Source organism: Cupressus sempervirens, chromosome 6 (assembly GCF_028749045.1).
Source record: "Cupressus sempervirens isolate cs-2001-9-10 chromosome 6, ASM2874904v1, whole genome shotgun sequence".
NCBI lineage: Eukaryota > Viridiplantae > Streptophyta > Pinopsida > Cupressales > Cupressaceae > Cupressus > Cupressus sempervirens.
This window is the reverse complement of record NC_143123.1, coordinates 83,300,313-83,316,501: the sequence shown is the minus strand read 5'-3', so window position 1 is coordinate 83,316,501 and position 16,189 is coordinate 83,300,313. Positions and strand designations below refer to the sequence as shown.

The following is a 16,189-nucleotide window of genomic DNA, read 5'->3' as shown; positions in this document are numbered from 1 at the left end:
GTAGAGGGTGAAAGAGAAAAGTTTGAGAGGCAAGTTTGATGATATGAGCATGAAAGAAGGATAAATTTTTGCATAGTATTTTGGTAATTGAGTCAAAGAGGTGTCAAATGCACACAATTAGAGGAGTTGGAGAAGACATATTTGAAGAGAGTGTCATGAAATTTATTAAGGGTCTTACTTAATATCTATGCAATTAAAGAATTTTCAATACAAGAACTCAAACATACACCTGGAAATGAGATGACCTTGGATAGTCTAATTGGTAGACTCATTACACTTGAATTGTCAAATTTTGATAACTATACACCTTCTAGTGTTGAATGTGATTTCAAGTATCAACTAACCTTTGATGGATCTAAAAGAAAGAAAAGTTCAAAGAATAAGCCTATGGATAGTGATAGTGAATTAGATGATGATCTTGATGATCTTGAAGCATAATTGGCAAGAAGGCTACCAAGAGGAAAAGGAAAATACAAAGGTAAGCTTCCTATAATATATTTTACATGTAATAAAGTTGGTCATATTGTAGAAAGGTATCCTTGCATAGATGATGAGGAGGAAAAAAAGAGAACAAATATCAAGGAAGGAGAGACAAAAAAGACAATCAAGATAATAGAGACTACAAAGAGAAAATGTAAGAAATCTTATTACATTGTTAAAGAAGATAGTCCTAAAAGTGATTCTTATGAACATGATGAAGAAGTTGTTTATATTGCATGCAATGAAAGATGAATCTAATGATGATGAAAACTTGAGAAATTTATCTAATCTCACATGTGAGTAACAATCATAAATGGAAAATTGATAGTGGTTGCTCACATCATATGACTAGTGATACAAGTAAGTTTGGCAAGATAGAACATTATAATGGTAGTTGTGTTAAGTTTGGAAATGAGCACCATGTAATGTGAAAGGTAAATGATCAATTATATTAAATGAAAAGATCATTTATGACAATGCATATTAGGTTGATGGACTAAAATATAATCTATTAAGTGTGACAACACTAATTAGTTTAGGCTATTGAGTTGAATTTCAAAATATGAAGACAAAGTTCTATGATGCTACTAGTGAACTGATTGGAAATGGAGAGAAAACAAGATGTAACTTGTTCTCTCTATAACATACATGTCTATTTATACAATTTGAGGATGTTTGGTTATGGCATAAGAGGTTATGTCATGTGAACTTTGATAATTTGGTAAGCATTAGTAAAATGGAAAGAGTAAGAGGATTACCGAGATTAACAAAACCTAAAAAAGTGATGTGAAAACAATGTCAAATGGGAAAAATGATAGAGTCTAGTTTCAAGAGAAGACCTATTCTTCTGACAACATTTTGGAGTTGGTTCATACTGATTTATGTGGTCCTATTAGAGTGCAAAGCTATTATGGTGACAAATACTCTATTAGATTTATTGATTATTTCTCTAGAATGATGACTATGATGTTTCTAAAAGAAAAATTTAATGCTTTTCAAAAATTAAGTGGTATTTGGCTAGAGTTGAAAAGGAAAAAAGTAAGATTCTGAAATGCTTGAGATCAGATAGAGGAGGTGAATTCATATCTAAGTGTTGGAAGTCTAATGGGAAAGTAAGATACTAAGAGAAGGTGGGGGGTGGGGGGGGTGAATCAAGATCTCAAACTTTAAAACCTTTCTAAAAATTATCAAATTTGATAGCTTCACCTCTAATCCTTATCTTAACAAATACATAAATTAAATTAACATTTATTGTAATGATGTATTAGATCTAACAACTAATCACATCCATGAACATGTAAACAAATGATCAACACATAACACAAAGATTTTGGTTACCCAAAACCCTCCAAGGTGAAGGTAAAATTGGGATGGGGATGACACCCACAAATCTTCACTACTAAAGGAATAAAGTTTTCCTATTAGGGATGTAATTTTGATCACTTTTGATGATCTACCCTATGAGGGGTCTGCTCTATTAAGAGCTTACAACATTTATTTAGTCCACCTTGATTAAAGGATTTAAAACTTACAACTAAGTAAGCAATCTGTTAGGAGATTTACAAAGGCCTATTAGGACCACTATGTTAAGAGGTTTACACCATGATCACATATTAAATTAAGTCAATACCTGATCCTTGAGTTTGCATTAAGATGTTGGTTATGGATCCCCTATGTTCACTAATTGATCACTAGTCTAATTTGATCTATATTTTACTATGCACTTCGTTAAAAATTTGGAATACTCAGTTGCTCTCTCTTGTTTTACTTTTTTATATACATTATCTCTTCTTTACACTTCATAATTCATAGTCACACATCATACATAGAATTAGGTCATAGGCCCTCCTTAAATAGTCATCTAGTGAATCTTCTAGATCAAGATCAATGATCTAAATTTGCCTCTTTTACTGCCTAGCCCTTGCATTTGTCTAATTGGATAGATTTCTTACATAGGGATTGATAACCCTTAATCAAATGTGTAATTTATTTCATAGAAAACCCCTCAATTGAATAAAGGAATCTCTAGATTGGGAAAAATAATTTACCTTGATGTTTGTGCAATTTCAAACAACTATGTGAAAATTGGCTTGCTAGACACTTGAAGTATCTTGATGCTCGGCCATGATTAAAATCATATGTTGATGCTCCACTTCTACTGTGCTCAAAATAAGTGTGAACTCAGTATACACTATCCTTTCAATGACTTGAAATATACATATTGCTTATCTAATATAATCTTCTCAGTATACATTAGAGTACTCGACGACCATTGACTTGTCCAACTATAACTAAAAAATTGAATATGTACAAGTCTCCCTTTGCAACATTCAACCTGTATAGGATGACTCAGAAATAGTAATGACCAACCAACCTTGCCTTGTAAATGTCTAAGTATTTTTCACTAACTGACAATATTATGATTTCCTTGGAAAACTGACAATCTCTCCCTTTGACATTAGTCACAAAAAAACTTTGTTATGGCCAAATAGGTACATGTCAAAACTAAAATACAATCACTCCCCTTGAGTATATATTCCATAAAGATAAACTTGGTCTATATATGGATTTAGAATTTTCAAAACATGTTTCTTACATAAATTTGCATATGATAAACTCTAAAATTCAATCATTTCCTCCTTCAAATTTGACTCTAAAATTTCAATATTGAAATAAAAAAATTCAAAACTTCAATCATTCCCCTTTGCTTTTGACACTTATGGTTGTTGGGGGGTATGAGTTATACCGTGCTTATCCAAAAATGGTTTGTGAATCTTTAAGATCATTGCTAAATCATTATCCCAATTGGTTCTCATAGATTCTAAGACTTGTATCTTTATTTCTAGCAATGTTTTTAGATCAACCAAACTATTAGCCATATTGAGAGTCATATTTCTCTATGCTAACTCCCTCTATATAAATTTCAAGTGTGGAGTCAACATTGTCTGATTAGCTATGATCTTTTCTCTTATTTTCCCTTCTTCAGCCATTAACTCAACTGACTTTCCTTGTGAGAATGTCAACCTACCAAAATGAAATGAGCTAGAATTGGCTCCCATACTCAAGAAACTTCCACTATGCTACAATCAACTTCTAATTTGTCTATTGACTCTTGAGTATGCTTGGTAAAATAGGTTACATCACACAATTTCTTGTATAAGTATTGTACAGTATCCACTACTCCTAATGTATGTACAAGATGATTTTTTTTAACTTTCCTTATAACAATACTAGTTGAAAATTTCTCTAAGACTTTCTCCTCAAATCTACTTTTAGAACATCTCATGAGCTTCTCATTTGTATCAATGTCAGAATTGTTGAGTGTCTCAACTATCTGCTCTAATTTTTCCATGATAGGGGCTTTCTCATTTAGGTTCTCCACATCTACTACCTCTAAAAATATGTCTTTAATCTCATGCAAGACATGATTTTATTGAAGCTCTCTCTTCACTTTTCTATCTTGGACTTTCATGCTAGTAAGTCTTGCAAAAATTTCATTTGTTCAAAAGTTAAGTTAGTAGTGTTCCAGTTTGGAATCACAATAACTTCATCCAATGTTACTGGTTTTTCTAGGTGGCATGACCTTCTTCTTCTTCACCATATTTTCTTTAGAATCCAAAGTACTAGAGCTTAGCAATGAAATCCCTAAGTTCTATGATGGTAGCACCATACTTGATCTTGGTGTACCAAATTATTTTATAGTATTCTTCTATTCCTCAATTGTCATGAGTTCCCTTGTTGAACTTAACTTAATTAATTTTTGTGATTCTATGAGAACTTCACTTTCTTTCTCCTTTTCCTTTGATGTCTTCTATGGAAGTGGTGCTTGTAAACCTGGTTGACCTATTGTAGTGACTTGGAATTCACTTCTAGAACTTGATTGGCTAGCCTCTTTAACTTCCTCATGTTGAGGTCCTGAGGTAATTATAGTAGACTAATCTTCTTGGGCTTTATGGATCTCTTCTCTCTTTTCTCCTCCATTAGTAATAGCTCTCTCAGTGGCTTGATTTTTTTGTTCATGCTTAGCATGCTCCATATCTATTGCATTGGTCAATTTACCCTATTGCTCAACACCAAATCTTTGTGAACCATCTTTTTTGTTCTTCCACTCAACTATAAATGTAAGTAATGTAGAAGTGTCTATTGCAATATCTATAGTTGGTTCATTTTCCTATGTCAACCTTTGGGATAATCTTTCACTTGAATCAACATAGGACTAGAACACATAAATGATGTATCAAAAGTTGTCTAGATAAGAATCTTACCTTTGAGCTTTTTCTTAATCAAAGCATTAATATTTAGTGAGGTCTCTTCTGGTACATCCCAATAGTAAAGATCTCTTACCACTCACTATCCTAGACATCTTCCTTATGGCCTCTTCAATATTCTCAGTGCCATCATTGATATCCTCCTTGTTGTCTAACTTAATTTGTCTGGATGTGCCTTCATCTTTCTTTTCTTCTTCAGTAGGAACAACATCCTGTTCCAAATCATTTTTCTTTGTTAAACAACATCCTCAATTTTGTTCTTCAATACTAAAAATTCTCTATATTTAGGAACAAATCTATTCCTATACTCATTCATAAAATTTTCAACATGTTTCTTTGTTAACTCAAGCATTATTTGAGCTAAGGTGACCTTTGTGATTTTCCTTTTAGTCATTATGACAAATTTCCATCTTTCATCAATCTTATTATACAAATTATTAGGAACATGATTTCCTAGCTAAAACTACTTCCTCTATCTTAACCTTATTATCCTTTCCTAATTTATCATACTTAATAAATTTCAAACTAACAAACCTACATTACTCCTTATGTTCACACATATCTCATCAATTCTCTTTGGAGGCTTGTGCACTACAAATTTTAACTAGTTGATGTCATCAGAGTCTATCTATTCTTCATCTTCATCTTCCTTTTGAAGTATCAGTCTTCTTCTAGGTTTCTTAGTTTCTTGGCTCAACTCATTCTTTGCTACTACTTTCTTTCTTTTCCTTGAGTTCAATCCTTCACCTAGTTCAACTATCTTTATCACATTCTTCTTGTGTAGCTCAATTACTATTGCAGTGGTGGATTTTCTGGTTCTCGATCTAGTTTGGCAAAGAGGAGTAGGCTTGAGTTTAAAAATGTTTTTCTTCAAAGTCTCCTTCATCTTGGGCTCAACAATCACACTTTATTTTCCCTTCTTGGCCTTAGGCTTCGCCACAACTATATCTTTCCATTTCTTCTCTACATCCTCTTCCTCCACTTCACTAGCTTCATCATCACTAGTTTGGTCCTCACCTTTGTCTTGTGTTATTTGTAATGGCATCCCTTATTCGACACCTTTTCTCAATGCCTTCTCCAAATTCTTTGCCATTTTCTTTCTCTTCCTATCTAATGTAGTTGTTTTGCGTCCAATTGTGATCTTGGTTTTGGATTCCTCATATTTCCAAAGTACTTAGCATCCTTATCTACTTCTTCTACCAACAATTTTGTGATAGTTATTGATACTTCATCTATATTATCCTTATAGAGTAAAGGCCTCAACTATGCTATTCTATGTATTACAACTTGTACATGTTTAAAATTAGTATCAACCAAAAAAAAAAAACTTCATCATTTGATAAGTAGGAGATAATTTCCATAGCAAGTCAAATTGTGATATTGCTATCAAGATTTAACTGTGTGATTTTTGAGTCAAACTCATTGACTTAGGGTTTAACAATGGAGGAAACTCTGTAGTTAATTGTGCTCAGGCTAGAGTAGTACTAGGATGGATGACCTCCCAGGAAGTCCTGGTGCTTCACCCCTATGAGCATCACCTAGATCCAATGAGAGCTTAGTGTTCCATTTATTCTCATGAGAGATGGATTCATGTTGAATCACTATTCATGAAACACAAGTCAATGAGTTTGTCTCAAAAATCATACAGTTAAATCTTGATAGCAATATAAAAATTTCATCATAATATTTGTCGAACAATGACTTTGGAATTCTCATCCCCTTCTTCATCTTTTATTTAAAACCTTTAAAGTAACTATCAATTGTATTCTCAAAGATCTCACATATTTTTTGAATGAATTCATTTATCTATTGAGTTATGGATTTGTCTTGTTCCCACACTAAATCTCCAATTGTAGGGAAGCAATTCTAAATATAAAGGAATATGTAGATGATGAGTGATCCAAACTTAAAATTCTAAATATAAAGGAATATGTAGATGATGAGTGATCCAAAATTACTCATTGAATTATTGGCCTTGTGAATGGAAATTATATTTTCTTTCAATTATCTCCACTAAAGTTGGCAAGGTCATACTCATGATCTTTCTTGAAAATTTTCTATGCTTGATTTATTGCAATACATGGCATACTATTTAATTTGTTTGATTGATAGAATATGTGTGAAATGAATCAAATGTCAAACTTAATCAAAGAGCCTTCAATGGTTGTGATAGACATCCCTCTTACATTCTGTACCACCTTAAGATTTTCCTTAGTCATCTGTCAGCTTTGGCATCTCATGGTTTTCTTTCTATCACACATAGGGTAATTAGTTATGGCATGAATAATATCCTTGCTGATCTTTATTGATCTAGTCTCCAATCATAATTGCATATCATGGATTCTTCTAAGAAAAATCTTGATCCATTTGAACTTGAAGTTTCATTGAAAATCTAGGGAAAGAGATAACCCTTTCTTGGAAACTAGTTTGTGCTCCTCTTTTAATACTCCTTCTGCACATAACTTCTCATATGCCATTCTGATCTCATAGTCCCCTACTGCTCCAATTTTACACAAGTAGTAGGATCTCACATCATGTATCATAATTAGTTTAAGTGGAATCAATTATAGGAAACCCATAGAATAACCCTTCATCACAATTTTAGGAACAAGATTATATTTAGGAGGTGGACATACATCATCCATGACCAATTGAACATTCCTTACCTCTATTTGCTTTTTCAAGCCTAGTGATGAACTTGTTACCATTTCTATAAATTAGGGTTTGAATACAAACTTTTTATAACTCAACAATAACAACTCTTCATGTTCTTGCAACACCTTTTGATAACACACCTTCACTCATCCTTTTAATCATTGCTAAAAATGCTCTAGGTGCTCAATTTCACTTCATTTTCTAAAAAATCAAATGCATTATGCTCAAAGTGACTTCAAAATCTTGCTATATACTTCAACATTTCAATTTTTGGGCCTCATAAATGTTATGTACACATAGTGGGTGATATACAACTATCTTGGTCATTGCAAAATAGCTTAGCTAACACATTCCCTCATTTATCTACTTGGTGAATGCCACAACTCGATCGATACTACCACTCGACCTCTTAAGGCTCATTACTGATACTCGATCAATAATAACATTTTTCTTAATATCCACACTAGATCATCAATTATTTTTCTATTACATCTTTAATCATGTTGATATGGACATTAATACATTCAAACTTGGGAACTGATGTGAGATTTAGCAATTTGAACACAGTTCCACATACCTCTATTTTTCTTAGTTTGTAGTAGGGAAATCAAATTATCCATTGGATTAGGTGAGTCTTATTGCTTTTTTTATTCCTCCATGTTTGATTTATTTGATATCTTACTTGTTCAACTTTAACAACTTCTTTGCCTTTATTTTGTCCATTGGTAGGTGCCGGTGCTTGAGTTCTACAATTTTTGCTCAAATGTCAAATCTTACGACAACTATAGCAAACTATAGTGCCATTCATCCAACTATTGGATTTACCTATGAAATGTGTCATAATATAATTTACCATAATATAACCATATTCATCACATAACTGACAATTGTACCATGTATTATAATCCCAGTTGATTATGTTGCCTTGCTTAGATACATTTCCTTATTTCTTGGGCATCTAGTTAGGTTTTGCAATGGATCTACAATCTTTTGCTCTATGTCCCTACTTTTGACAATTGTAACAATATCCTTCAAATCTAGGTGCAACTGGTGTATTACTAGCTTTTGATCTACACTCATGCTCTTGATGTCCTTGCTTCTTATAGTTATGATAATATCCATTGAATTTGGTTTTAGGATTGGACTTACCATTCTTACTTTTGAAAAAAATTGTGTGGCCTAGTTTCCCATAATGATAACATGTAGGTTTGCTATTCTTTGGCTTTTCATTTCTCCATTCTCCACTCTTTGATGATTATCCTTCCTCGGTAGATGATAGGTGCTTGATATATCCTAGTCCATAGGTGTCATTAGATCTTCTCTTCAATCTCATTAGTTCCTCAAAGTATCTCATACCTTCTTTGGATTTATTCATCCTTTTGATGAATTCTTTTTCAAATCTTAACTCATTCTTTAGTTGATCATTCTTTGATCTCAGATTTTCAATCTCCACATCTTTCCTATTCAACTCTTGATTTGCACTTAGAAGTTTTTTGAGCACATCAAATTGCTTGTGTGTGAGTTTTTGTACATTAGATGTCTTTTCATCAAGTCTTGTAGCCATTTATCTCTTGTCTTCATTGGTTATTGTCTTTTCTTCCTTAGCTTTATTTTTACATTCAGTCACTTCACACAATCTTACTAATTGGATTTCATGTTCTATATTTAGTCCTCTTATCTCGTCACTCAGTGTATTGTTCCTCTATTAGATTTCTGTGGCCAATGTTGTGATCGACATATGGCCGACATATGGCCAACATGCTGTAACCCTAAAGTGGCATAAAATTACTTGTATAAAAGGGTTTAGGGTAAGGCATTTTCATATTGAGTGATGCAAAAATTGATTCTTGCAGTAGTATTGAGCTATAAGGGATTATGATTATAATTAGGTTGTAATCACTAGATTGTAATTAAATCAAACTTGCTGTTTGGTGGACGTAGCCCAGGGATTGGGTGAACCATGTTAAATCTTGGTGTCTTGTGTTCTTTTCTATGTGATCTATTATTTTTTGTTATTGGTTATATTTGCATGTAATTGTTATTTCTATCTGTGGTTTAATCCTAACAAGTGGTATTAGAGTGAGGTTGTTTTTTAGTTATTCTCTGCAGGAAAGTCTCATGGTTGAGTGAGAGCAATGGAAAACAAGGGTAAGCTAAGGGTTGACAGGTTTAAAGGGAAAAACTTTTAGTTATGGAAGATGAAAATGGAAGACTATCTTTATCAAAAGGATTTATGGAAGCTGTTGGAAGGAAAAACCAAGAATCAGGGATCTATGTCAAATGATGACTGAGATCTTTTGGATAGAAAGGCACTTGGAAACATTTGATTATGCCTAGCACCATCGATGGCATTTAATATTAGAAAAGTGAAGACAATAGAAGAGTTGATGCAAACCCTAGCAAAATTGTATAAAAAGCCCTCCGCTTCAAACAAGGTATTTCTCATGAAGCATTTATTTAATATGAAAATGGAAGAATGTGGATCTGTTGTACATCATTTAAATGAGTTTAATATTGTTACTAGTTAGTTATCTTCTATGGGTATCAATTTTGATGCAGAAATTAGGGCTGTCTTGATTTTGTGTTCTTTGCCTGAAAGTTGGAATGGCTTGGTAATGGCTATGAGTAATTTTGTTCCTAGATCTAGTACCCTAAAATATGATGATGTGATCGGTGTTATTTTGAGTGAGGAAACTCGTAGGAAAATCTCATGCAAATCTACATCTGGAATGCTTTGAATGCACAAAGTCAAGGAAGAATGACTAAAAGAGGAAGTAATCTCAAAAATAGTGGGAAATCAAGAGGAAAGTTAAAGGGGAGGAGGTCTCAATTGAGAGGATTCAACAACTACCAGTACTATGAGAAACTGGGGCATAAAAGTAAAGATTGTTGGAATCGAAAGAAAAGTGAAGGAGATAAACTAGATGGAGGCAAGGATGCAAATGTGGTAAGTAACAAATCCAAAGAGGATGTTTTGCTTCTGTCTTTAGAAAGTGTTGATGATTCATGGGTTTTAGATTCTAGTGCTTCATTTCATGCTAAACCTCATAGAGGCTATTTCATTGATTATGTACAAGGGGATTTTGAGCTTGTTTATTTGGGGGATAATGAACTCTGTCAGATTGTTGGAAATGGAAAAGTTAAGATTAAGTTGTAGAATGGGAATCATTGGCTAGTACATGAGGTAAGACATGTTCCAAGGCTGAGTAGGAATTTAATTTCAGCAGGAAAACTTGATGATGAGGGTTGTGTAGTTACTTTTAATGATAAAAACTAGAAGGTTTCAAAAGATTCCCTTATAGTAGCAAAAGGTGTGAAAGTAGGCACCTTATATCTTTGTACATGTCATATTGTTCCTTCTACTTTAATTATTTTAGAGAAAAATGAATGTTCATGAATAGTTTTTGTTGTTGACCAAGGAGAACAAATAGTTGTTGTAGATTCTGATACAATGCTATGGCACAACAGACTTGGGCATATGAGTGAGAAAGGTATGAAAGTACTTCATTCAAAGAATATTTTAATAGGTCTAAAATGTGTTAATATGGATTTCTATGAAAGTTGTGTGTATAGAAAATAAAAGAGAGTGAGTTTTGTGAAGACTGGAAAGGAAAATAAAAAGGAGAAATTAGAGCTTGTGCATACAGATGTATGGTGACTGGCTTAGGTATCTTCCCTTTATGGCTCTCATTATTATGTTACATTTATTAATGATGCAACTAGAAAGTTATGGTTTTATTTCCTTAGAAATCTAATGTATTTCAAACTTTTAAGAAATGGAAATGCTTGGTTGAAAATGAGACTGCTAGGAAATTAAAATGTCTCAGATTTGATAATGGTGGTGAGTATTGTAGTCATGAATTTCAAAATTATTGCTCCACTAATGGTATTTGTAAACAAAAAATTGTTCCAAGGACTCCATAAGAAAATGGAGTGGTTGAATGCATGAATAGGACTATAATGGAGTGTGTAAGGAGCATGATGTTGCATGGTGGGTTGCCCTTACACATGTGGGCGGAGGCTATCAACACTATTGTATATTTAACTAATAGAGGTCCCTCTACTCCTTTGGGTTGTTGTATTCTAGAGGAAGCATGAATTGGTAAGAAGGTGAGTTATTCCTTTCTCAAAACCTTTCGTTATAAAGAATTTTCTCACATAGATTCTAAAAATATAACCAATTTGAAAGCTAAGTTAAAGAAATGTGTATTTGTTGGATATGGAATTAATGAATTTCTTTATAGGCTTTGGAATTTTGAGAATCATAACATTGCAAGAAGCAGGGATGTCATATTCAATGAGAAAGTGTTGTACAAAGATCTATTGCAACAACATGAGAATAAAGAAGATGATTATGTAGTGCTAGATGATACTCCAAAAGATGATGTTCCAAAAATTCCTCATGATGTGCAACAATCGCAATAACAACTACCACACACACTAGTGAATGTTAGATGGTGACCAAGTTAAACTAGACCTCCACAAAGATTTTCTCCCTCTTTGTATTCTATTTTACTTATTGATGCTAGTGAACCTAAATGTTATGTTGAAGCTATGCAGGTGGATACTAAGATTTAGTGAAAGTCTACAATGAAAGATGAAATGGACTCTTTGACAAAAAATAAGACATGGGATTTATGCAAGTTGCTTGTAGGTAAAAGGACTTTACAGAATAAATGGGTTTATAGGTTAAAAGAAGAGTATGGAGGTAAGCAAAGATTTAAAGTTAGGTTTTTCATAAAAGGATTTGCACAGCAAAAGGGAATTGATTTTGATGAGATATTTTCTCTTGTTGTTAAGACGACTTCTATTCGCATTTTTTTAAGTAATGTGGCTACTGAAGATTTGAATTTAGAGTAGCTTGATGTTAAAACAATCTTCCTTCATGGTGATTTGGATGAAGAGATATATATGGATCAGCCATGGGTATTTGAGGTCAAAGGTAAGGAGAACTTAGTGTGCAAATTGAAAAAAATTTTATATGGCTTGAAGCAAGCACCTTGGCAATGATATCTAAAATTTGACAGTTTTATGCATGAGCATTGATACAATAGGTGTCATTTAGATCATTGTGTTTATTTTAAGAGGTTGGATGATGATAGCTACATTATTTTATGTTTATATGTTGATGATATGCTTGTATCTAGGTCTAACATGGATCATATTAAGGGGCTAAAATGCCAATTAGTGCAGAAAAAAAATCCTTGGTATGAAGATTTGTAGAGATAGGAAGAATAGAAGATTGACACTATCTCAGGCTAATTATTTTGAGGTGGTGTTACAACGTTTCTCTATGGAGAATGCTAAAGCTATCAACACACCTTTACCTGGTCATTTGAAGTTTACTAAGGAGATGTGTCCCAAGACATAAGAAGAGGAGGATAAGATGTCAAAGGTACCCTATGCTTCAGCTATAGGAAGCTTGATGTATGCTATGGTATGTACAAGGCCAAATATTGCACATGTAGTGGGAGTCATTAGTAGGTATATGAGTCATCTAGGAATTCAGCATTGGAATGTAGTCAAATGGATTCTTAGATATTTGGGAGAAAAATTCGATAAGTGTTTACACTTTGGGGGCTCTACTACTAATTAATAGGGCTATGTTGACTCAGATTTGGTAGGGGATATTGTTATAGGTAGAGTAATATGGGTTATGTATTTACTATTGGTAGGGTAGCCATGAGCTGGGTTTCTAGGTTATAGAAGGGTAATGCTTTATCCACTATAGAGGTAGAGTACGTCATTGCTATAAAGGTGGCCAAGGAGATGATATGGCTTTAGTTCCTCTTGGAAGAATTGGGACACCCTTAGAGGGATAACTATTTGTTTATAGATAGTTAGAGTGCCATTCATCTTACAAAGAATTCAACTCTACATTCAAAGAAAAAACACATTCAGTTGCAGTACCATTTCATTCAATCCATTTTGGATTATAGATAGTTAAAGCTGGACAAGATACATACAGATGACAATCCAACATATATGTTTACAAAGGTAGTGACAAGGGAGAAGTTGAATTCCTCTTCAGCTCTGGTTGATCTTCTAGACTAAACATGAACAAAAGAACACCAGAGTCCAGGGTGGTTTGATCCAGTGGAAGCCCCATGTGGTAGCGGTATTGCTATAGGATCAGTCTCCAAGTGAGAGATTGTTGTCTAGTGTGGAGTCTGATCAGTCCCCAAGTGGGAGATTATTAGTTTGTTGTGACTAATCAGGGAAGTATTGTACATCATAAATTGTTTGGGGTTCGGCGCATCGGCCCGAAAAATTATTTTTGGGTTGTAGTTAACATTGTGGCCAACATATGGCCGACATATGGCTAACATATGGCTGACCTATGGCCAACATGTTGTAACCCTAAAGAGGCATGAAATTACTTATATAAAAGGGCTTAGGGTTAGGTGTTTTAATATTGAGTGATGCAAAAATTTGTTCTCGTAGCAGTATTGGGCTGTAAGGGATTATGGATTGTAATCACTGGATTGTAATAAAATCATACTTTCTGTTTGGTGGACATAGCCCAAGGATTGGGTGAACCACATTAAATCTTGGTGTCTTGTGTTCTTTTCTATGTGATCTATTATTTTCTATTATTGGTTATATTTGCATGTAATTGTTATTTTTGCCCGTGGTTTAATCCTAACATCCTATCCAATAGATTTGCTATTGCTACATCACTTTCATTAGAATCTCCATCATCAATTAGACCTTTAGTGTCTTTCTCCTAATATTTTATGTCATTATGTTGGATTTCCATATTCTTCCTTCTCTTTAAGGATTTCTTTAGTTCTTCTCTTTCTATCAAGCTTCTCATTTTTAATGATCTTTCCCAACTTATAGCCCTCCATCTCTAAGATCTTAATTCTCAAGTGGTTATAATTCTTCTAAGAGAACTTTTCTTTGATACCAATTTTTGGAAGTCTAATGAGAAAGTAGGATATTGTGGGTGGGTAAATCAGAAATACAATAAATAAAGTAAATATTTTCTTTAATGATGTATTAGATCTAACAACTAATCAAATCCATGAACATGTAAACAAATGATCAACACATAACACAAAGGTAAAACTAGGGTGGGGATGGTACCCACAAATCTTTACTACTATAGCATTAAAGTTTTCCTATTAGGGCTACTAGTTGATCACTTCTAATGATCTACCTTCTGAGGGGTCTACCTTGTTAAGAGCTTACAAGACTTATTAAGTCTACCTTGATCAGAGGATTTAAAACTTACAACTAAGTAAGCAATATGTTAGGAGATTTACAATGGCCTATTAGGACCACTCTATTACAATATTTACATGTTGATCACCTATTAAAGTAAATCAGTACTTGATACTTCATTTACACTAAGACACTAGTTATAAATCTCCTTGTTTTACTAAATTATCACTGGTTTGATATGATCTAAACTTTACTTTGCTCTTCATTGCAATTCTAGGATACTCAATCACTCTCCCTTGTTTCACTTGTACATATATATTATCTATGCTTTACACTTCAAAATTCACATTCACATATCATACATGCAATTATGTCATAGACCTTCCTTAAATAGTTATCAAGTAAAGCTTCTAAATCAAGATCAAAAATCTACATTCATCTTTTTTCTGCTTAGCCCTTGCATTTATCTAATTGGCTAGATTAATTTCATAGGGATTGATAACCATTAATCAAATGTGTAATTTACTCCATAATAAAATCCTTTGTAGAATAAAGGCATCTCCATATTGGCAAAAATGGTTTACCTTGATGTTTGTGTAGTTTTAAAAAACTATGTCAAAGTTGGCTTACTTGACACTTGAAGTATCATGATTCTAGGTCATGATGAAACTCATATGTTGACGCTTGACTTCTACTATAGTCGGCACAAGTGTCAACTCGTCATACACTATCCTTCTGCTAACTCAACATATACATACTGCTCATCTAATATACTTAGCTCCACACACACTAGAGTACTTGGTGACCATTGACTTGCTTGATTATAACTAAAAATTTGGATATGTACAAGTCCCCCTTTGAAACACTCAACCTATATAGGATGACTCAGTTGCAGTGATTACCAACCAACCTTGTCTTGTAAATGACTAAGTAGTTTTTACTAACTAACAATATTATGATTATGTTGGGAAACCAACATTGACGAGTTCAATATATTCTATAATAACAAAGGAATCAAAAGACAAATGTTAGCACCTAGGAGTCCACCACAAAATGGAATAGTTGAAAGAAGAAATAGATCAATCATGGATTGTGCAAGAACACTAATGATGGAAAAGAATGTTTCACAAAAAATTTGGAGAGAAGTTGTAAGTATTTCTATTTATCCACTAAACTAAGTTCAAGTCAAGAAAGGTACAAAAAAAATCCATTTTGAACTATGGGATGGTTATGCACCTAATGTCAAATATTTCAAAGTTTTTGGGAGAAAATGATATATATTGAAAGATGCAAGGAAAGGAAAACCTTATGAAAAGAGTGATGAAGGTATATTCCTAGGATATTCCACCAAAAGAAAGGCATACAAGTGTTTCAATACTAACACTAATAAAATTGTGGAAAGTGCAAATGTTAGAGTTAATAAATTTTCATAAAATAATGAAGAATATTGCATGAAAGAACTTGATGATTATAGAAATTTTGTATACATATATGAAGGAGAACTTAGTACCTTACCTAAATGAAAGAAATAGATCGTTGAGCATCAAAAAATTGAAACTATCGAGCATCAATGAATAGCTATGCCAAGTCTGAGCAAGCTATCAAGCATTAGGTTGTAG

General features: G+C 33.2%; 1 pseudogene; it reads right to left on the bottom strand.

Annotated features, from left to right (window-relative positions):
* The window catches only part of LOC149551274 (zinc transporter 5-like), a 59,742-nt pseudogene that overhangs the window by 28,222 nt on the left and 15,331 nt on the right, over positions 1 to 16,189 (bottom strand).